Raw genomic sequence first — 21,055 nt, forward strand, 5'->3', positions numbered from 1 at the left:
TAATACTATATTTTCTTCTTAATACAAAAGTGCGCAGCTCTTCTGCGTATCCTCGAAAAAAAAAGCTTTTCAGAGTCAGTACTCAGGTGACAATTGGCAATGGGGACACTGCAAAATTCTGGCAAAGTTCATGGCTGCAAGGCAAAGCCCCACGAGACATTGCTCCTAACCTATACAAATTGGCTTGGCGAAAGAACAGAACAGTGCAGCAGGAGTTGAGCAACCAAAACTGGACCAGAGGACTATGGCGTATGCAATCTGCTGACCAAATGGCAGAATTTGTGCTCCTTTGGGAGTTGCTGCAACAAGTGCAGCTTAGCAGCCAGCAGGATATTATAAGATGGAGGTGGACAGCAACAGGAGAGTATACTGCAAAGTCTGCATATGAAGCACAACTCCAAGGCACATACTCCAACATGCAAGGAACACAGGTCTGGAAGGCGCACGCAGAAGGAAAGATCAAGTTATTTGTGTGGCTGGCTATCCAGAAGAAGGTCCTCACAGCTGGCAAGTTGTTGGCAAGAAACTGACCTTGCTCACATGTTTGTGCGCTATGTGACCAAGCTGATGAATCAGTCCTGCACATTGCCCTTCATTGCTGCTTTGCCAAAGAAGTCTGGTTCTTGGTCGCCAATTGGGTTCAGCTGCCTACACTGCTCAGTATAGGAACTGACACAGATATGAATGAATGGTGGCGAGGTATGTTGAAGGATCTAAAAGGGAAGAAGAGGAAATCGGTGGCAGCAATTATAATGTACACTTTATGGCACATTTGGAAAGAAAGAAATAGGAGGATCTTCGACAATACCACTCGGCGACCGGCCTAGGTGTTGGGACTAATTCAAAGTGACATTTTCATCAGAAGGAAGGCCTGGGGTACACCATTCATCCGAGAAGAACGTCTTGCTCTATGGTCTCCCTTAGTATGTTTGTCCAAGTTTGTTAGTGAGTCTGTGCTTTTTTCAGTATTGTAATAGTAATGTAATGATACATAACACTCTCTTTTCATCTTAAATGAATGGCAGTGCTCTTGTCAACCGTTCAAAAAAAATGCTTGCATTAGGGCCTCTTTGGTAGGACTTCAGCTCCTCCGAAAACGGTTCCGGCTCTTGCTCCTTCTATAAAGTGGCTTCCGTGCATCTAAAACATGCGCTTGCTTGCCTTAGTGTATCTAAAATATGCGCTTGCTTGCCTTTTGGTTAGCACTCGTGCTTGCATTAGGGCTCCTTTGGCAGGGCTTCGGCTCCTCCGAAAACGGCTCCGGCTCTAGCTCTTTTGATGAAGTGGTTTCTATGGTGGAGTTGAAGCCATTTTAGGAAACCGTTTGGCAAAATAGCTTATTCTATTTTTCATAAACGAATGAAAGATGTCAAATGTCCAATGTACCCCTAGCTATGTCATTTGTTGTACAAATAAATTTGTACTTTTCTTCAATTTATATTTGTAATTTTATATGAAATAGAAAAAGGATTAAAATATCTAATTATAGATTAAACTAGTAGTTTCTCTTTCTTTTTTCTTTTTTTCCCTCCATTTTTCTCCCTTCTATTTTTGGAGATCATGGTAGCCTTGTCACCACAAGTGGCATGCCGAACTCCGGCCCGATGGTCAACCGAAACACCGGAGAGTGTTGGTACCCAGGTGACAAGGAGAAGGAGAACTTGCTCAGCAGGCATGCAAGAACAACCTTCAGCTCTGCCATTGCCAGGTTCTGCCCAGTGCACAGCCTTGGTCCGTATCCAAACGGCATGTACATGTGGGCTGGCTTGCACGCCGCGGCAGCTCCGTTCGCGAACCGGTCCGGACGGAACTCGTTGGCGTCCGGACCCCAGGCTTCCATGTCGAGGTGCAGCATTGAGATGGCTACTTGGATGATGGTGCCATGAGGGACGTCAACTCCACCAAGCCTGATGTCGTCTGTCAGGGCTTCACGCATGATCAGTGACGCCGGAGGGTACAGCCGGAGAGTCTCTTGTATCACCATCGTAAGCTTCAAAAGAATTTTAATGGCACTGTCAATGTGTGTCACCAAAGAACAGGAATGGAGGAGAGTCTCTTACTATTTTCAGCTGACGAAGGGTGTCAATGTCCATCACTGTCGTCTGTCCACAGCACACCTCTAGAGCCTCAGCACGAGCACGTTCCTGCCAGTCCGGGTGTGCAGCAAGTAGCATCAGGCACCAAGTGGCGGTGACTGCTGCGGTCTCATGCCCAGCAAAGTAGATGTTCTTGCAGTTGTCGACGATGAAATCTTCAGGGGCACTGGAAGAATAGCTGGAGTTCTGGTTTGCACCATCAACAATGGCGTGCAGAAGGTTGTGCGTGCCACCACCATTGCTGCGGTTTCTGCTGCTCCTGTGTTCCCGTGAGAGATCCAGGATTAGTAACCGGACTTGTTGATCTAGCTTTTGTATCTCCCAGTTTCTCTTGGTAGGCCAGTATTTCCTGCAACAGAACAAGATTAATAACCAGTCAAGGTGTTCGATCATTTCCATTGCATTATTAGAAATTGCTCAACGAATCAAAAGTCCCTTAAATTACCACAGTGCAGACAGCCCGACCAATGTATCCTGTTGAGAAATTAACTTCTGGAGCTGCCTGAGCTTGCAAAATATTTCTTTCCCTTCTACGAAATTGCTCCCAAAATTAACAAGCTCTAGCAATCACATCCCCTGAAAAGTTCCTCAGGTATCCATCAACATAGATCTCCTGACTGCTACCTCCTGTGCTATCAAGCATATCCTCCCATGACTGTAACAGTGGAACGGTTGCATCCACAATTAGCCCTATCATACCCTATCATTGTAGGAATAATAACACAGTTAGGCTTAATTAGGCTGATATATGATACAGTTATTATATGGGCTTTTTAAGTAAAATTTAAGAACCTTAATTTTTTCTACAAAGAACTGTGGTGCATGGATCTTCTTCTCATATAGGCCCAAATTAAAGGTCGCCATTTGCTGCCAATATACCTAATCCGAAGAGAGGTTTTCGTGATTTCATTACATGCCGTGGCTTCCCTAGCTCTGATGGAATCCAGTGCCGGCCCAGGTCTTTCACCATTTCTGGCTGAGCAACATGCAATATCTCCAAAACTCCTGTTGAGTAAAGGAACACGGGCCCTGTTCCAATTTTTCAAACACTATGTAGCTAGTGACATAACAAACTGAACTGAGATGTTTAGATAATGATAGAGCAATATATAATGGAAACTGACTTAAATCAAAAGTCAACCACTTATGACTGCATACATCGATTGCGAAAGTTCAACAGAATGTTCACAGAACAGGACAACCGAAGTCACAAGCATCTCTCAGCTGCTACAAGGTCCAAAATTCGCAGGACATCTACGGAATCATTTAGCTAAAAATTTCTTTAATGTTAGACCACGGTTTCTACAGAACCTACTTAGTTACTCATGGACAAGTGTACAGTACTGAGCCTCCATAGACTAGAATACCCATTCTTAATATTTGGGTCCACTTGAAAACAAAGTGTTTATGGATGTCTTTTCTGAGGCAACTATCTGTACACAAACTAAATGTTAGGATTTAATTAAGATAAATATCTGATCATATGAGAAAAAACTATACTTGATACAAAATCTGGCTATCAGTTCAGACTTCAGAACATGTTATTTAGTGAACTTGAGAACATGAAAAAACTATACTCATAGTGGCAAAGATTGAATGATCTTCCATCAACATCTGCCATATCTTTGCTATTGGGGATTTCTGGACATGAAAAGCATGCTCACACAAGATGACTAACATTGCAAGAGGAATCTAAGACTTCCTTAAATGCTAAGTACATGAAGTAAGGTTCTGGCCATCCTCATATTTTTGGGAGACCGAGATGCAGAGTTATCTTCAAGCATAGTTAATTAACCTTACCGTCTGGCCTTTTATGAACCCTATGATTCTAGCTTCCGATTACGGAAAGTTGTTGTGATTCCACAGAATGATGTAAACAACCACGATCATGCTATCATCAGTCTCATCGCAGGGACGACGACCCTTACATAAACAGATAAGCAAAAGCAAGGGATAATTCTAGACATACCATATGTCTGTTAGTGCGGTGCCTAGGATCTCTAGATGCACATCTAGTCGGGATCGTGAATGACATAAGGGTCATGGTGTTCCTGGTGGGTGCCGAGTGAGAGTGAGAGAGAAATGGGGTTACCTTCACCCCTAGAGGTGGGAGCAGTAGAGCTGCTGGCCATCGCTCGTTCGGTTGGTGGAGTCTGCGCAAGGCAGCGACGCGCAGTGCCGAGTCCGGTCGCCGGTGAGGTGGCGGTGGTGCTTCCCGCCGCTACTGCGCAAACCTAGATCGGTAGGTGTGTCGGTGGGGCGGCTGGCTGCGGCGAACCTCGTGAGCCGAGCCGGGTCCCCCACCCTGTTTATATAGCGCAGCGCGACAGGGCCCACCACCCATTGCTAGGGTGAGCGCCCCCGATCAGGGCGCGGATCAGGGTCCCGATGGGCCTTTGGGCCCATTGGGAAGGAGATCAATCTAACATTCTCCCCCTTGATCTCATCATTTACTTTTAACTTTATACTTTTCACTTTTATTCGTTTCATCGTAGATTAATATGTAGAGCATGCCTCATCGTCACAGCTTAATTGCCGATAGAATCAACAGCTACAACACACCTCTCTATTTTGAAACAATTCTGTTTCTTTTGGGCCTTTTCCAATCCAGGAATCATAGGCTTTCCCTTAAACCCATGCCGGCTAAGTGTTCTCTGAACACATTGGGTGGTAAGCCTTTCGTGAGCGGATCCGCAAGTATATCTTTTGTTCTTATATGCTCGAGACTTATAGTGCGATCCTGGATTCTGTCTTTCACAACATAAAACTTTATCTCAATGGCTTTGGAAGCATTGCTTGATTTGTTGTTGTGAGCATAGAATACTGCTGGCTCATTGTCGCAGTACATCTTTAGTGGTCTGTGAATACAGTCAACCACTCTCAATCCGGGTATAAATTTCTTTAGCCACATTGCCTGCCCCGTGGCCTCATGACATGCTATGAATTCTGCATGCATCGTTGATGACGCAGTTACTTTCTGTTTTGAGCTTCTCCATGAGATAGCTCCTCCTGCGAGAGTGAATACGTATCCAGACGTGGATTTTCTATCATCTTTGTCTCCCGCAAAGTCTGCATCTGAATACCCTTTTATCTCTAGGGAATCAGATCTCTTATATGTAAGCATGAGTTCTTTTGTGCCTTGCGCGTAGCGCAACGCCTTCTTTACCATCTTCAAGTGTTCTATACCTGGATTACTTTGATATCTACCAAGAACCCCGGTGACAAAAGCTAAGTCAGGGCGAGTGCACACTTGGGCATACTGTAAGCTTCCGACAGCTGAAGCATATGGAACCGCTTTCATTTGATCGATCTCGTACTGGTTCCTGGGACATTAAAAATTCCCAAAAACTGTCGCCCTTGACTATGGGAGCAGGTGTGGCCTTACTCGCATGCATATTATACTTCTTTAGAACCTTTTCTAAATATGCCTTTTGCGATAATCCTAGGACCCCATTCAATCTATCTCGGTGAATTTCTATGCCCAAAACATATGATGCTTCACCAAGATCCTTCATATCGAAGTTTGAGGACAAGAACTTCTTTGTCTCTTACAGTAGACTGATATCACTGCTTGCAAGTAAGATATCATCCACATACAGAATTAGGAAAATGTATTTCCCATTTTTGAACTTTGCATAGACACAATTGTCCTCTATATTCTCTTGAAACCCAAATTTCTTTATTATATCATTAAACTTTAGATACCACTGTCTAGAGGCTTGCTTTAATCCGTAAATGGATTTCTTTAGACGACATCCCATATTCTCTTTGTCTTCCATGATAAAACCCTTTGGTTGTTTCATGTAGACATTTTCTTCTAAATCCCCATTTAGAAATGCCGTCTTTACATCCATATGATGTAACTCTAAATCAAAATGTGCAACCAGTGCCATTATGATTCTGAAGGAGTCTTTACATGAGACAGGAGAAAAAGTCTCATTGTAATCTATTCCTTCTCTTTGTGTAAAGCCTTTTGCCACAAGTCTCGCCTTATACCTTTCTATATTCCCTTTGGAGTCACGTTTAGTCTTGTAGACCCATTTACAGCCTACTGTTTTGGCTCCTTTAGGAATCTCCTCAAGTTCCCAAACATTGTTGGAACTCATCGATTTCATCTCATCTTCCATGGCCTCTAGCCACTTCGATGAGTGAACACTTTTCATGGCTTCCTCATATGAAGTGGGATCACCTTCTATATGAACTTCTTCTGTATTATAAACTTTATAGCAATCAGGGATAGCTGATTTTCTGACCCTTTGAGACCTTCTAGGCCCCTCACTTTCGGGCACATTCTGTGCCTCTGCTTGTGGCACATTATTCAGAGGTGGCTGCTGCAACTCTTCCTCGTGTGTAATGATGGGTTCAGTTGGCTCCTGAAGGACAGGTTCCAAAACTTCACTCATCGTTTCCACAGGTGGAATCACAGCAGGTGCCTGCACCACAATGTCAGGGACTGTAGCGGGTGCTTGCACCACGACCTCAGGAACTATTGGTGCGGGAATAATAGGTAGTGAGAAGAATGGTTCCTGAATCATCGGATTAGGTGCACACACCCGCTTCTCCTCAAGATCAATCTCTCGAGCTACCATGCTCCCCCTCACCATCTCATCCTCTAAGAAAATCGCTTGTCTCGTTTCTACAAACTTTGTATATCTGTCTGGACAGTAGAAACGAAAACCTTTTGATTTTTCCGGATAGCCAATGAAGTGGCAACTTACTGTTTTGGGATCTAGCTTCCCGATGTTTGGGTTAAATACTTTGGCCTCAGCTGGGCTCCCCCACACACGCAGGTGGTTTAGTGAGGGTACTCTTCCTGTCCATAGTTCATACGGTGTTTTGGGCACCGACTTACTTGGTACTCTATTTAGAATGTGAATGGCGGTCTTCAACGCCTCCATCCACAGTCCCAATGGTAAGGTGGAATAACTCATCATGCTGCGCACCATATCCATCAGTGTACGGTTACGCCTTTCAGCTACTCCATTTTGCTGAGGCTCACCCGGCATCGAATACTGGGCTACTATGCCATTTTCCTGCAAAAACCTTGCAAAAGGTCCCGGAACTTGGCCAAATGGGGTATGTCGACCATAGTACTCCCCCCCCCCCACGGTCGGATCTTACTATTTTGATTCTTTTGTTATGCTGATTTTCAACTTCAGCTTTAAATATCTTAAATTTATCCAGTGCTTCTGATCTTTCTTTGATTGGATAAATGTAACCATAACGGGAGTAATCATCTGTGAATGTTATGAACAAGTCATAGCCATCCACGCTTTTCACAGGAAATGGTCCACAAATATCAGTGTGGATTATCTCTAAAACTCTTGTGCTACGTTTAGCGCCTTTTTTAATTTGCTTTACAAATTTTCCTTTAATGCAATCAACGCATTGTTCTAAGTCTGAGAACTCTAATTGAGGAAGAATTTCATTCTTGACTAGTCTTTCTATTCTCGCCCTCGAAATATGGCCTAAACGACAGTGCCATAATTTCGACGATAGTTCATGAGTTCTCTTTCTTTTCTTTGTTTCTTTCTCTGACGAGGATACATTCATATTCACATCACACACAGAATTTACTTTTTCACGCAGTGATAATAAATACAACTCATTGTGAAGGATGGCAACACCAACACATGCATTATCGAACCAAATGGCACACTTTCCATTTCCAAAATGACATTCATAACCATCATGGTCCATACGTGAAATACTAATCAAGTTTCTGTGTAACGAAGGAACATAAAGCACATCTCTAAGTACAAGCATGAAACCATCAACTAGCTCTAGAGAGACATCACCAACAGCTTCAACTTCTGCTTGGACTCCATTTGCGACTTCAACGCATCTTTCGCTTCTTTGCGTAGTCCTCGTCGAACGGAATCCCTATAAAGAATTTGCAACATGAACAGTTGCACCTGAGTCAATCCACCAAGTAGATTTCAAATATTGTGTATACAAGGATTCATTTACAAAAGAAATAGTATCCTCACCTCCTTTTGCCATTATTGACTTTAACCAGTCAGGACAGTCTTTCTTGAAGTGCCCCTTTTTCTTGCAGTGTAGACATTGATCTTTGTCTACTGTGAGATGCTTTTGGTGATTCTGCTGCATAGGAGCTTTTCCTCGTGCCTTGAAACAGGAGTTAGCAATCTTTTTTCTGTTATCCTTCACATAGTGCAATGAACCACCATATGAGGATCTAAGTCTGTCCTCTTCCTGCACGCACATGGCTATCATTTTTTCCATGTCCCACTGTTCTGGCTGCATGTTATAATTGACAACAAAAGTGTCAAACTCTTTTGGCAGAGAAGCGAAAACCAAATGAATAATGTGCCCAGGCTTGAGCTCAAGATCCATTGGCTTCAACTGTGCTGCCAAGTTGTACATCCTCATGATGTGATCTCTTATGCCAGTCCCTCTTCCATTGTACCTCTCTGTGGCCAGCTGCTTGAACAGCTGGGTAGCGTATATCTTTGAGGAACCAGTGAACTGATTCCTTATCTTGTCGAGGTACTCTGAGACGGAGTCACACTCTGCGATCGAGCCCAAAATGGCAGGCTCAATCGTATTCTTTACCAAAGCCATACATTTCTTGTTGGCAGTGGTCCACTGTTTGTTTTCAAGGGTGTATGCCAACTCCAGTGGAGCATAGTCCCTTTCCTTTTGCTGCCATGCAGCATCATCATCACCTTCAGCCCTCACTGGCTTCTGTGGAGCTTGTGGCCGCGGTGTGGTCAGCACCCAGTCAACTTCTCCACAAACGAAGGAGAACTCAATCTTCTTCCTCCATTCTGTATAGTTGTTGCCTTTCAGAATGGGTATCTCTTTGAGACAAGCCATTAAGTTGAATGATCCTGAAATTTACAATCCATAAGTGAGATCATAACAATAATTGCATGATTTATTTCCAACGTTGGTCAAAAAATAAAACATACAACTGTTGATGCAATTTAAAACTATATCACCGTTGGGCAGAAATAGAAATAAAAGCATCAAAAGAACTTTTTAAATCATGATACAGTTATTAACAACGTTGGTCAGAAAATAACAGCACCATGATCTAATTAACTTTATCATGCTCTCACAAAATTTAATTGTCTCGTTGGTTCAAATTAAATTTAAATGGAGCAATAAATATGACTTTTGCAGCGGAAACTGTGAAATAAATCTATTTTCAGAAGCAAAAACACTGTACAAACTTTATTAATCTCTAATACAAAATTATCCCATTGGTTCAAATTAGATTAGAGACTAAAAATATGCAAAAAACATCAATTAAATGCTTCTGGAAATAGAAAAAACTAATTATCAGACGTTACTGTGCAAAACACGTATTTCGGCCCAGCCGCGAAAACGGCCCACAGTTCGTTCCCGCGCTCGGCCCGTATTCGCGACGCCGTCGGCCCGCTAAGGCGGCCCACAAAAACGGCCCGCCAAAAACGGCTCGGCGCCGGCCTCCCGCGCGGCTGCGGTTAGCAGGCCGCAACCTGGGCCTGGGCCGCCGAAGCGGCCTGCTGTCGCCTCCCGCCTGGGCCATTTCCGGCCCGGTCGTTCGCGGATCCCCGCCGGCCGCTGTGAGCCGTCGATCTTAATCGAACGGCCACGGGTTGATTTCGGCGGAACAAAACTGCCCCACGGCCGGCTCCCCCGGAAACCCTAGGGACTTTCCTTTCTTTCCCCCGCAAGCGCCCGCCGTGGCGGCGGCGGCGGGGCCGTCTCTCCCGCGCCCGGCGATGGCCGGCGGCGGCGGTGGAGGGATGGCCCCGCCGGCGCACGGCCGCGGCAGCCCCCTCCCCTTTCTTTTCTAGCCTCCCCCCATTCTCCCTCCGAGCCTCCCGAAAAATCGAGATCCAGAGGGCCATGGTGACCACGGAGGAGGGCCGGCGCCACCGCGGGTCCCCTCGCCGGCGCGCGCGTCCACCACAAGCTTGGGCGCGCCGCCGTCGAGCAGTCCTTTGGTGGTGTTGTTGTGCCCCCCCGAGCCCCGAGCGGATGCGCCGGCGGTTCGGGTGGACCTTTTCCCCGGCGAGCCCGAGGCTCGGCCGGCCTTTGCCGCTCGCCGTCGGTGGACGTGCGGCGGTGAGGACGGCAGCAGGTAAGTCTCCCCGCGTCCCTCTTTTCTTTAGATCTAGGGTTAGGGTTAGGGTTTCATTTTTCTGTTTCTTTTCGATCTTCTTCTTTTTCCCGATCTAGAAGAGCTTCTAGTGAGGTGTCTGATACCATTGTTAGTGTGGTGCCTAGGATCTCTAGATGCACATCTAGTCGGGATCGTGAATGACATAAGGGTCATGGTGTTCCTGGTGGGTGCCGAGTGAGAGTGAGAGAGAAATGGGGTTACCTTCACCCCTAGAGGTGGGAGCAGTAGAGCTGCTGGCCATCGCTCGTTCGGTTGGTGGAGTCTGCGCAAGGCAGCGACACGCAGTGCCGAGTCCGGTCGCCGGTGAGGTGGCGGTGGTGCTTCCCGCCGCTACTGCGCAAACCTAGATCGGTAGGTGTGTCAGTGGGGCGGTTGGCTGCGGCGAACCTCGTGAGCCGAGCCGGGTCCCCCACCCTGTTTATATAGCGCAGCGCGACAGGGGCCCACCACCCATTGCTAGGGTGAGCGCCCCCGATCAGGGCGCGGATCAGGGTCCCGATGGGCCTTTGGGCCCATTGGGAAGGAGATCAATCTAACAATGTCTTCCTCCAGAGAATGAAATGAGGGAAGATGGTGGATATGTAGCCATTATTCATGTCTTGGTCTTGTTGCCTATGCACACACTTGAGTTCTTGCCGGATTCTCTTCATCTCCTGGGTGTTGCCGTAGAGCAAAGTAGGTCTAGGACCGTCTATGCCTTGCCTCCTCAGCTTTTTCCTTATCTTCTCCAGCCTCAGCCATAGGATTTCATACAAGTAAACTAGAGCTAAGCCAAGAAGCATGGTCGAAACAACTAGGACTATCTCAAGTAGTTTCTCCATTAGATGCATGGGAAAGTATGAGAGGAAGGAACAGATGAGAGAGTCTTATATCAAACATATATACAAGGCAATCAGTACTTGTATATATACCGTTCTAGCTTAAAATACTTAGTAATGAACTCGTGCGCCGCTCCAAAAGGGGAGAAGCATGTTCCGATGGTGAGCTCCAACAAGACCAAGTGATCCCCCCAGTCAGGCTGGAATTTGATGAAGCACCTGTGGAAGAACACACCCAGCCTTCGCATTCCTCCTGGACGCCCGTCTCCTGGTTCCTGTTCAGCTGACGGCAGGGCGAAGACGGTGGAGTTTCTGTCTAGTATTCGCTTGACGTTGCAGGCACCTCTGCTCGGAGCAATGCCGCGCATCGGACCACCGGCGTCCGCACGCGCGAACCCCGTCTCCGCCCCACGACGCAGCGGCCACCTCGCGAACCAGGCGTTGAACGCGATGGTCCGGCCGTCCAAGAAAGGAGAGATCTTAGCAATGCGCAAGCTAGGCATCAGCACGCCGGAAGAGGGGCTGCAACATCAATCAGCGAAAGAGTTTGACAGATTCCTTGCATCAGCTATGCAGCCTCAGCACTTCGCCGCCCTTCCCGGCGGCGAGGCTGCTCTCCGACGACGAGCTTAGAGCGGTGGCTCAGCAGGCTGCCTCGGCTACCGCTGCCTTCCAACGACCCTCAGTTGCACCACCATCAACATGAATCAAACGTCCTTGTTTGGAATGTGCGTGGCCTTGGGACGAGGAGTCGTAGAGATCGTCGGAGGAACTTGGGCCGGTTCAGGCGCTTCGTTGACGACTTGCAGCTCAAAGACATCTTCTTACACGGTCGCCGCTACACGTGGAGCAATGAGAGAAACACTCCGACGATGGAAAAGTCCTTGTCACAGTTGATTGGGAGCTTAACTACCTGTTCTGCTATCTCCAGACATTTCAGACCACTGCCCTTTACTCCTCTCAACCAATGCTTCTTTCCACATTAAACGGCGCTTCCACTTTGAAAACTGGTGGATCAAAATCCCGGGGTACCTGGATGTGTGCAAGGAGGCTTTTGCCGACCCTCTTTGCAGGATTGACGCTAAACTTAAGAACATGGCAAAGCACCTCCAAAGCTGGAGCCAGTGTACTGTGGGGCAAATTAAGTGGCAGCTCCTTATTGCAAAAACAATCGTGTCATGGCTTGACAAGGCTCAAGAGGCAAGGCAACTCACGCAGGAAGAAATTCAGCTGCGGAAAGAGCTCAAACTGAAAGCTCTCGGTCTCTTCTCCTTAGAAAGAACAATGGCACGCTTACGCTCGCATATCTTATTCCTGAAGGACGGAGATGCCAACACGAAGCTATTTCACTTGCAGTCTAGCAACAGAACGAAGAAGAAGTTCATAGCCCATTTACACATAGAAGACAGCGTTGCAGTGACACAGCAGGAAAAAGAAGAGATGATGTTCCAGCACTTCACCAAAATCTGCATAAGAGTCTCGTTGCTCCGATTGCTTGCTCTCAATTGCAGATTGAAAGGATCACTAACATCCTATCGGCTCGGCTATCAGACTTCCCAATTCAGTACCTTGGCTTGCCATTGTCGACAGGGCGGCTGCGAAAGGTGCACTTTCAGCCTCTCGTGGACAAGATCTCACACAGCATGCCTGCCTGGAGAACGCCTCTTATGAACAAGGCAGGGAGGATCACCACTGTTAAGACTGTTATGACTTCAATTCTAATACACACCATCATCTCCCTAAAGCTGCCAGAATGGGTAATTCACGAAATAGACAAGCGTCGTCGGGGTTTCTTATGGGCGGGGAAACAAACTTGTCATGGAGGACATTGCGCGACAAGGTTTGGAGGTTTGGGGATCCAAGATCTTAAACTGGCTTCCTATGCACTACGCCTGCAACGAACCGACGCCAACAGGCCATGGAAATACCTGCAGGTGCAGTTTGCAGATGATCCCCTCCTTCGCCAGATGTTTCAGGCGTCAATCACTATACGTTTAGGGGATGGTAACCTAGCGCTGTTTTGGAAAGATAGATGCATCTGGCTATCAGTATATGGAATGGTGATGCTTCCCCATGCGACATTGCACCTGATCTCTGCAGGTTGGTAAGGCCAAAGTCACGAACGGTTGCTGACGCACTTCTGGACAGATGCTGGGTCTCTGATATTGTCGGACAGCCAACAGTACAAGCCTTGCTTCAGTATCTTCAGCTATGGCATTCTGTCGATTCAATTGCCCTTCAGTCGGGGGTCGAGGACATTGTCTCATGGAAATGGGAAGCAACAGGCACTTACTCGGCCAAATCAGCATATAGATTCTTATTCCTCGGAGCTACGGTTTTCCTGCAGCCAATGCAATTTGGAAGGCGTGGGCACCTTTGAAGATCAAGTTCTTCATGTGGTTAGCTGTCAAAAATCGATTATGGACTGCAGCAAGGAGGCACAACCGAGGTCTGCAAGCTAATCCAAATTGAAAATATATTGAAATAAAAGGTTGATCAAAGAACTCGTATAGTCGTATGTGAGGAAGAAGCCTTGTGCATTTACAGTTTTTTTTTATAAAATACTGTATTAGGAAATTCAAGCTTTTTCAAAAAAAAGATAAGATGAATCAATACACGTGAACAGCCTTTGTAGATCATGGTGAGATTGCCAGCATCTCTTCTCTGCATGTGAAAGGAAACAAAGGCCAAAGGGGAGAAGAAAAAAAAGGAAAGTGCACACGAAAGCAAGCACGCCGCTTTTGTCCATGGGTCCGGGCCAAAAGCTTGTTTTCTCGCAGCGCAGGCCATCTCTTTTCTGGCTTTTCCTCTCTTGATCGACTAGCTAGAGCTAGAGAGGCAGAGACAGGGGGGTAATGGTGCCTGCTGCCCGTCACCCGTCCCATCCATCCGTCGATCAGAGGTGAGGAGCCCTCTGCCCTCATCGCCTTTCGCATCAGGCCCTGTGCTGGCGGAAATGGTGGAGAGCATCCTACAGTATTCAATTTTCTCTTCTGAGCGCGCAGACACCGAACTCGCTGTCCTGGACTCCTGGGCGAGCTCCTCGTTATCCTGTCCACCAGCAAGAATCAAATGTGCCTCCAGCCCGAATCAATTCAACCATTTCTACATTCGGTTGTATAGTCCCGTACTCCATTTCTCTTTCCGAACTTACCAGAATCACAGAGATCCCCAACAAATTCTCCCCCATCGTTCATCCCCCTCTCCCCATTCCCATCGACGCAGCTCCACGTCCATGGCGACGGCGCCAGCGCTGCCTCCACCTGCATCCCGGATGAGCTCGTTGTTGCGCTTGACCGGGTATCCATTGGGAACCCCACCCGTCGCGTCAGGCGTCACCCCCGACTTCATCCGCGACGGCGCCCTGGTGGCGTTTCGCAGCGTCTCCACTGGGAGCCGTAGCCGTAGGGGCACCCCGCCCTCCGGCGGCGATGGCGCCTCCTCCGCCCGATCAGCTTGACCGCGCCTCCATGGGGAGCCGTAGCCGTAGGGGCACCCCGCCGTCCGGCGGCGATGGCACCTCCTCCGCCCGGATACCGATGACCTCCTCGCGCTCAGCCGCCTCTCCGCTACGAGCCGTACCGGTGGGGGCACCCCCTCGTCCGGCGACATCCCTGACGAGCTGGTCGTGGAGCTTGACCGCGCCTCCACTGTTGGGTAATCCTTGCCACACACAGTAGTTAGTTACAGTTTTCAGTTTAGCTCAGTAGGGTTTTGTTTTCAGAATGCATGCGCATGAGCTCCGAGCTTTGTGGACGCCATGCGCGCGTGTATGTGACCGTGGCGAGAATAGCTCGCGCACTACCGAGAGTGCCGAGGTTTCAGGGGCGTCGTTGAGCGTGGGGATGGACGCGCTCTTCCAGCGGCGTGTGGCCGGACTTGTAGGCCACTCGTTTGCATTGTAATCACCAATAAAAGGAGAATGAAAAAACAAGAAAAGGCTGCTGGTTGTTTGCAGCGCAATGTTCAAGTGTTCATCGCGTTTGCATGTGTATGTGTGTGTTCGAGCTCAAGTAGCTCTCAGGACCCTCGCCGGCATTCTTGTGCGCCACCTGAGGTCTAACAATTGGCATCAGAGCCGCTGTGCCATGGCCACGTCAAGGAGCGCGGTCGTTCCCAGGTACTGAAGACCACCAGCCCGTCGCAGCCGCCATTGAAGTCGTTCGAGAAAGGCGGTGGCTCAGGCAAGGATGAGGATGAGAAGACCTTGCAATGCACCCTGTCCCCGAGCCGCTCGCCATCGCGTCGTCCACGCGATCGTGACGGTCGTCGGCCGCACTTGTGTCGCCCACGGGAAGTTGTGGTGGAGCGCGTCATGCGCGAGTCCGACGGCGACGGAAATGGCCGCAACTGATGAAGATGAACTACGACACGTGGTCTCTCCTGATGAAGCTGAAGTTGGAGGCACGCTGTCTGTGGGACATCGTCGAGCAGTGACGCTGAGCGACACGACGACCGCACGGCGCTCGACGCCATCTGCTCCAGAGTCCCGTCGGACATGATTCCCACCCTGGCGACCAAGCCGTCTGCCATGGTAGCATGGGAAGCCATCTGCGCGATGCGCATCGGCGACGAGCGGGTGCGGAGCAAATTGTGTTCCGCGATGGTGAGTCAGTCGAGGATTTCGCCCTGCGTCTGACTAACATCGTGGAGCGTTTGGCGACCTCGGCGACCCGGAGCCGGAGCTGAAGGTCGTTGCCAAATACCTTCGCGTGGCACCCCCCCGGTTCAAGCAACTGGTGGTGTCCATTGAGACTCTACTCGACATCGAGGAGCTCTCAATTGAAGAGGTGATGGGGCAGCTCAAGGCGGCGAGTGATGACGACCCACCGCCGACGACGAATGCCGCCGGCAAGCTGCTACTCACCCAGGAGCAGTGGCTGGAGATGTACAAGCAGGGCGATGGAGGCAGTTGTAGCGGCTCCAACTCTGGCGGGCGCTGGAAGCCGAAAAACAGGGGATGCGGCCGCGGCCGTGGCTCCTGTGGTGGAGGAGATACACGGGCCGGAGGAGACTCCCGGGCTGCCAGCAACACAGCCCAGTCCAGCGACGACGAGGGCTGTAAATACTGCAGCAAGAGAGGCCACTGGGCCAGAGAATGTCGAAAGACGAAGCGCGATGAGGCAGCCCAGGCCCACTTGGCTCAAGACGACGAGCCTACCCTTCTTCTCGCGGTGAGTGACGAGCGGGATCTAAAAATCCAAAACTTTTCCCCTGTTTCCGCTCCACTGGCGGCCCCTCTAACGATTCCCTGCGACGGCGAGGTTCATCTCGTCGAGGACAAGCTCCTTGCGGCACTCGACAACGGCGGTGAACAGGACCTGAAGTGCTGGGTCCTAGACACCGGCGCATCCAACCATATGATGGGCGTGCACGCGGCGTTCTCCAACCTCGACGCCGGCATCACCGGCACTGTCCGCTTTGGGGATGGATCCGTCGCCAACATTGAAGGGATTGGCACCATCCTACTCGCCTACAAGAACAGCGAGCATCGACCCCTTGCCAACGTCTACAACCTCCCTCGACTCACTGCCAACATCATCTCTGTCGGGCAGCTCGACGAGAACGGCTACCAGGTGCTCATCGAGGATGGTGTGATGCGGGTGCGGGATGAAGAACAAAGGCTGCTCGCCAAGATCCACCAGAGCCCAGGCCGGCTCTACGTGCTCGACATCTACATCGCACGGCGTGGGTATGGCATGCCAGATTCGGCCACATCCACTTCGCCGCCCTGCGCAAGATGGCAAGGGACAGCCTTGTTCGTGGGCTGCCACAGCTGACTCAGGTGGAGCAGCTCTGCGACGCTTACCTCGCCGGCAAGCATCGGAGGGCGCCGTTCCCACAGCGCGCGCTGGGACGATCTACGGAGGTGCTGCAGCTACTCCACGGCAACATCTGTGGCCCTATCTCACCCCCAACACCGAGTGGCAATTGGTATTTCCTCTTGCTTGTCGATGATTTCTCACGTTATATGTGGCTCTGGCTCCTGCCCAGCAAGGACGCCGCTGCAACGGCGATCAAGTGTGTGCAGGCTGCCGCTGAGCAGAAGAGTGGTAGGAAGCTACTGGCGTTGTGCACCGATCACGGCGATGAGTTCACCACCAAGGACTTCATCGAGTACTGCGCCGAGCTCGGTGTTCACCGTCAACTCACGGCACCTTACACGCCTCAGCAAAATGGGGTCATGGAGCGGCGGAACCAGACCATGGTCAGCACGGCGCGTAGCATGCTCAAGGCAAAGCACCTCCCCGGCGAGTTCTGGGGCGAGGCGGTCACCACTGCTGTGTACTTGCTCAACCGCTCATCGTCGAAGAGCATCGGAGGCGAGATCCCGTACAAGCTCTAGACCAGCAGCGCTCTGAACGTTCAACACCTGCGCACATTCGGGTGTGTCGCGAACATGAAGGTGACCACTCTGCACCTGAAGAAGTTAGATGACCGGAGCAGGCGCACCATCTTTGTTGGCTACGAGCCCGGGTCCAAGGCCTATCGCCTGTACGATTCGGAGGCACGACGCGTCCACATCAGACGTGATGTCGCATTCCAGGAGCAGGAGGAGTGGTGCTAGGGCGAGGAGCAGCGCACCACAGCCAACGACTTCACCGTCAAACACATGGAGCCGCCTATCGTCATCACCACTACGACGACGACAAGCATGCCTGGAGCCTCTGCCAGTACATCGCCAACACCATCGAGCCGGTCTTCCCCGACAGCACCCGCGCTCACCACTCAAGTGCACAACGCTGTGAGCGCAGCGCCGGAGACAGGCCCACCCCAGAACACGGGCTCGCCCCTATTCGTGTCACCGCCCGGAGTAGGGGCCTCCGAGCTGTTGGATGCAGACCACGACGACGACGCGCCCCTTCGGTACCGCCACATCGACAATGTGCTCGGCCCGGCCACGCCGCCAGGGCTCGCAGCGCGTGAGCTGGAGGAGCAACTGATGCTCGCCAGCGAAGCTGAACCCACGTCATTCAGGGAGGCGATGGAGCATGAGAACTAGCGGCTGGCAATGCTCGATGAATTCACTTCAATTGAGGACAACAACACCTGGTTGCTCACTGATCCACCATCTAGAGTGAAGCCAATTGGGCTCAAGTGGGTGTACAAAACAAAGCGTGATGAATCCGGGATCGTCACCAAGTACAAGGCCAGGCTCGTCGCTAAGGGGTATGTACAGTGTCATGGTATTGATTTCGATGAAGTGTTTGCACCTGTTGCTCGACTTGAGACAGTTCGACTTCTACTAGCACATGCTGTTGGTGAGGGCTGGGCAGTACATCACATGGATGTGAAGTCTGCATTTCTGAATGGCGAGTTGCTGGAGGAAGTTTATGTTGAGCACCCACCAGGATTCGTGGTGAAGGGGTAGGAACACAGGGTCTTCATCTAGTGAAGGCACTCTATGGACTTCGACAAGCATCGCGGGCATGGTATTCCAAGTTAGATGAATCGCTTCTCAAGCTTGGTTTCTGCAGGAGCAAGTCTGAACATGCAGTTTACATGCGTGGCACTGGAGCAAGGCGTCTCATTGTGGGTGTGTATGTAGATGATCTTGTGATCACAGGAGCTGATGAGTCTGACATCGACAAGTTCAAGTCAGAGATGAAGCACACTTTTCAAATGAGTGATTTGGGTCTTCTCAAGTATTATCTTGGGTTGGAGGTGCACCAAGGTGAGGAAGGGATCACTATGTGCCAAAGAGCCTATGCTGCAAAGATCCTAGAGAGTGCAGGACTGATGGGATGCAACACCTACACACCAATGGAGCCAAGGCTGAAATTGAGCAAGGATAGCACTGCACTAGCTATTGATGCCACTCAATACAGGTCAATTGTTGGCTCACTCAGATACCTGGTGAATTCAAGGCCAGATATAGCCTATTCAGTGGGCTATGTCAGTAGATTCATGGAGAGCCCCACAACTGAACATCTACTGACAGTAAAGAGAGTGTTGCGCTATGTAGCTGGCGCACTCCACTTTGGCTGCCATTACAGAAGGGAGAAGGGGACAGAGCTGGAGGGATATAGTTATAGTGATCTAGCAGGTGGCATCGACACTAGAAAGAGCACTTCCGACATTTTATTCTTCCTTGGCAAGAACTTGATCACCTGGCAGTCTCAGAAATAGAAGGTGGTTGCACTTTCTTCATGTGAAGCAGAGTATATGGCTGCAACTACTGCTGTTTGCCAGGGGATTTGGTTGGCACGGCTGCTGGCTGAACTGAGAGGCAGCAGACCCAATGCCTTCAAGCTCAAGATCGACAGTTAGTCAGCCCTCCAATTGAGTAAGAACCCTGTTTTCCATGATCATAGTAAACACATTGATACAAGATTTCATTTTATCCGTGATTGCATCGAGGAGAAGAGGGTTGATATTGATTTGGTGGGGACAAAGCATCAGTTGGCTGACATTTTAACCAAAGCTCTAGGACGGGAGCAGTTCTGTGAACTTCGTTCAAGTATTGGTGTAGTCAATATTCAGAGTGTGCGCAAGGCTTAGGAGGAGATTTGTTGGGTGATCCTTGCCACACACTGTAGTTAGTTGCAGTTTTCAGTTTAGCTCAGTAGCGTTTTGTTTTCAGAATGCATGCACATGAGCTCCAAGCTTTGTGGACGCCATGCGCTCGTGTATGTGGTCGTGGCGAGAATAGCTCGCGCACTACCGAGAGTGCCGAGGTTCAAGCGGCGTCGTTGAGCGTGGGGATGGACGCGCTCTTCCAGCGGCATGCGACTGGACTTGTAGGCCACTCGTTTGCATTGTAATCACCAATAAAAGGAGAATGAAAAAACAAGAAAAGGCTGCTGGTTGTTCGCAGCGCAAACCACTGAGTTCGAGTGTTCATCACGTTTGCGTGTGTATGTTTGTGTTCGAGCTCAAGTAGCTCTCAGGACCCTCGCGGGCATTCTTGTGTGCCACCCGGGGTCTAACATCCACTAGGAACCGTACCCGTGGGGCCACCCCCGTGTCCAGTACCCTCAACACCGCTGCAGTCGCCACCTCGACGACTATCGGACCTCCCCGACCATCTCCTGCAGGACATTTTGAGGCTGCTGCCTGATTGGTCTTCAATCTTCAACGCGTTGTTCGTTTGCCATTCTTGGTGCAGGATTATCACTTCGCCCGCCAATTGGAGCTTCCTCGATGATTTTTTGGGCTCCCATCCGCCACCCCTCCTCAGGACCACCTGAGTACTTCAGGCATCCTCAAGGGGGTGACTTCCTTCTCGACCATGTTCCGAGACTACAGGAGGAGGAGGGACCCAACCCTGCAAGGTGGGAGGTCAAGGATAGTCGGGTTACTTGCTGTTGTCGTGGTCTGGGGAGCTGGCCGTCTATGAGCCCTTGAGCATGTCTGTTGCTTTTATTGAGACACCACAGTTCGTACATCATCATGCTCCTTATGGCCTGCATTTGGCTGTTCTGATGGAAGATCCAGTCCGTGTTGTTTGTGTCTGTCATATGGATGGGTCGATAGTGGAGATCTCCATGTGTGATGTTTCTGACATGCTCGGTTGGAGAAGAGTTGGAAGGGTCAACCCGAGGGGCAATAACATCACTTCTGCACGGCCGCGAGCCGTTTCACTTCGTGCCCACCCCTCCTCCCCCTTGAAGACTGCCTCCTTCCTAACATAGGGCACTTCACAGGTCACTTCGCGCCCTCCCCCTCCTTCTCCCTCGAAGCCTCCTGCCACTGCCAAGACGCACCCCCGCGTCGTCCGCACAAGGCGGCTCCTCGGCCGCGGCCCTAAGTATACTCGGGAAGCGTTGGGAAGAACAGAACAACTATGTGTAACAGAATGATAAACTTCATCTAAGCTGTTTCCGTGTTCCTACCTTCCTTCCGCCGAATCCTTGTTCTCCAAGTCCGGCTGCTAACATCCCCAGCGGGCGGCTGACAAACCCTAGGATAGCAGTCTTGCAGTTCCCTTGTTCATCGCCGCCGAGGAGCTCCTTGTGATGCCTGATCTGAACATCACTGATGAAGAAGCGAGGCCAGCCTGA

The 21,055-nt window shown here is 50.0% G+C and overlaps 1 pseudogene; it reads right to left on the reverse strand.

Annotated features, from left to right (window-relative positions):
• Positions 1-1,558: 1,558 nt before the first annotated feature.
• On the reverse strand, positions 1,559-11,312 carry LOC117851444 (cytochrome P450 714C3-like; annotated as a pseudogene).
• Between the last annotated feature and the right edge of the window lie 9,743 nt (positions 11,313-21,055).

This window comes from Setaria viridis, chromosome 4 (assembly GCF_005286985.2).
Source record: "Setaria viridis chromosome 4, Setaria_viridis_v4.0, whole genome shotgun sequence".
In the NCBI taxonomy this organism is placed as follows: domain Eukaryota; kingdom Viridiplantae; phylum Streptophyta; class Magnoliopsida; order Poales; family Poaceae; genus Setaria; species Setaria viridis.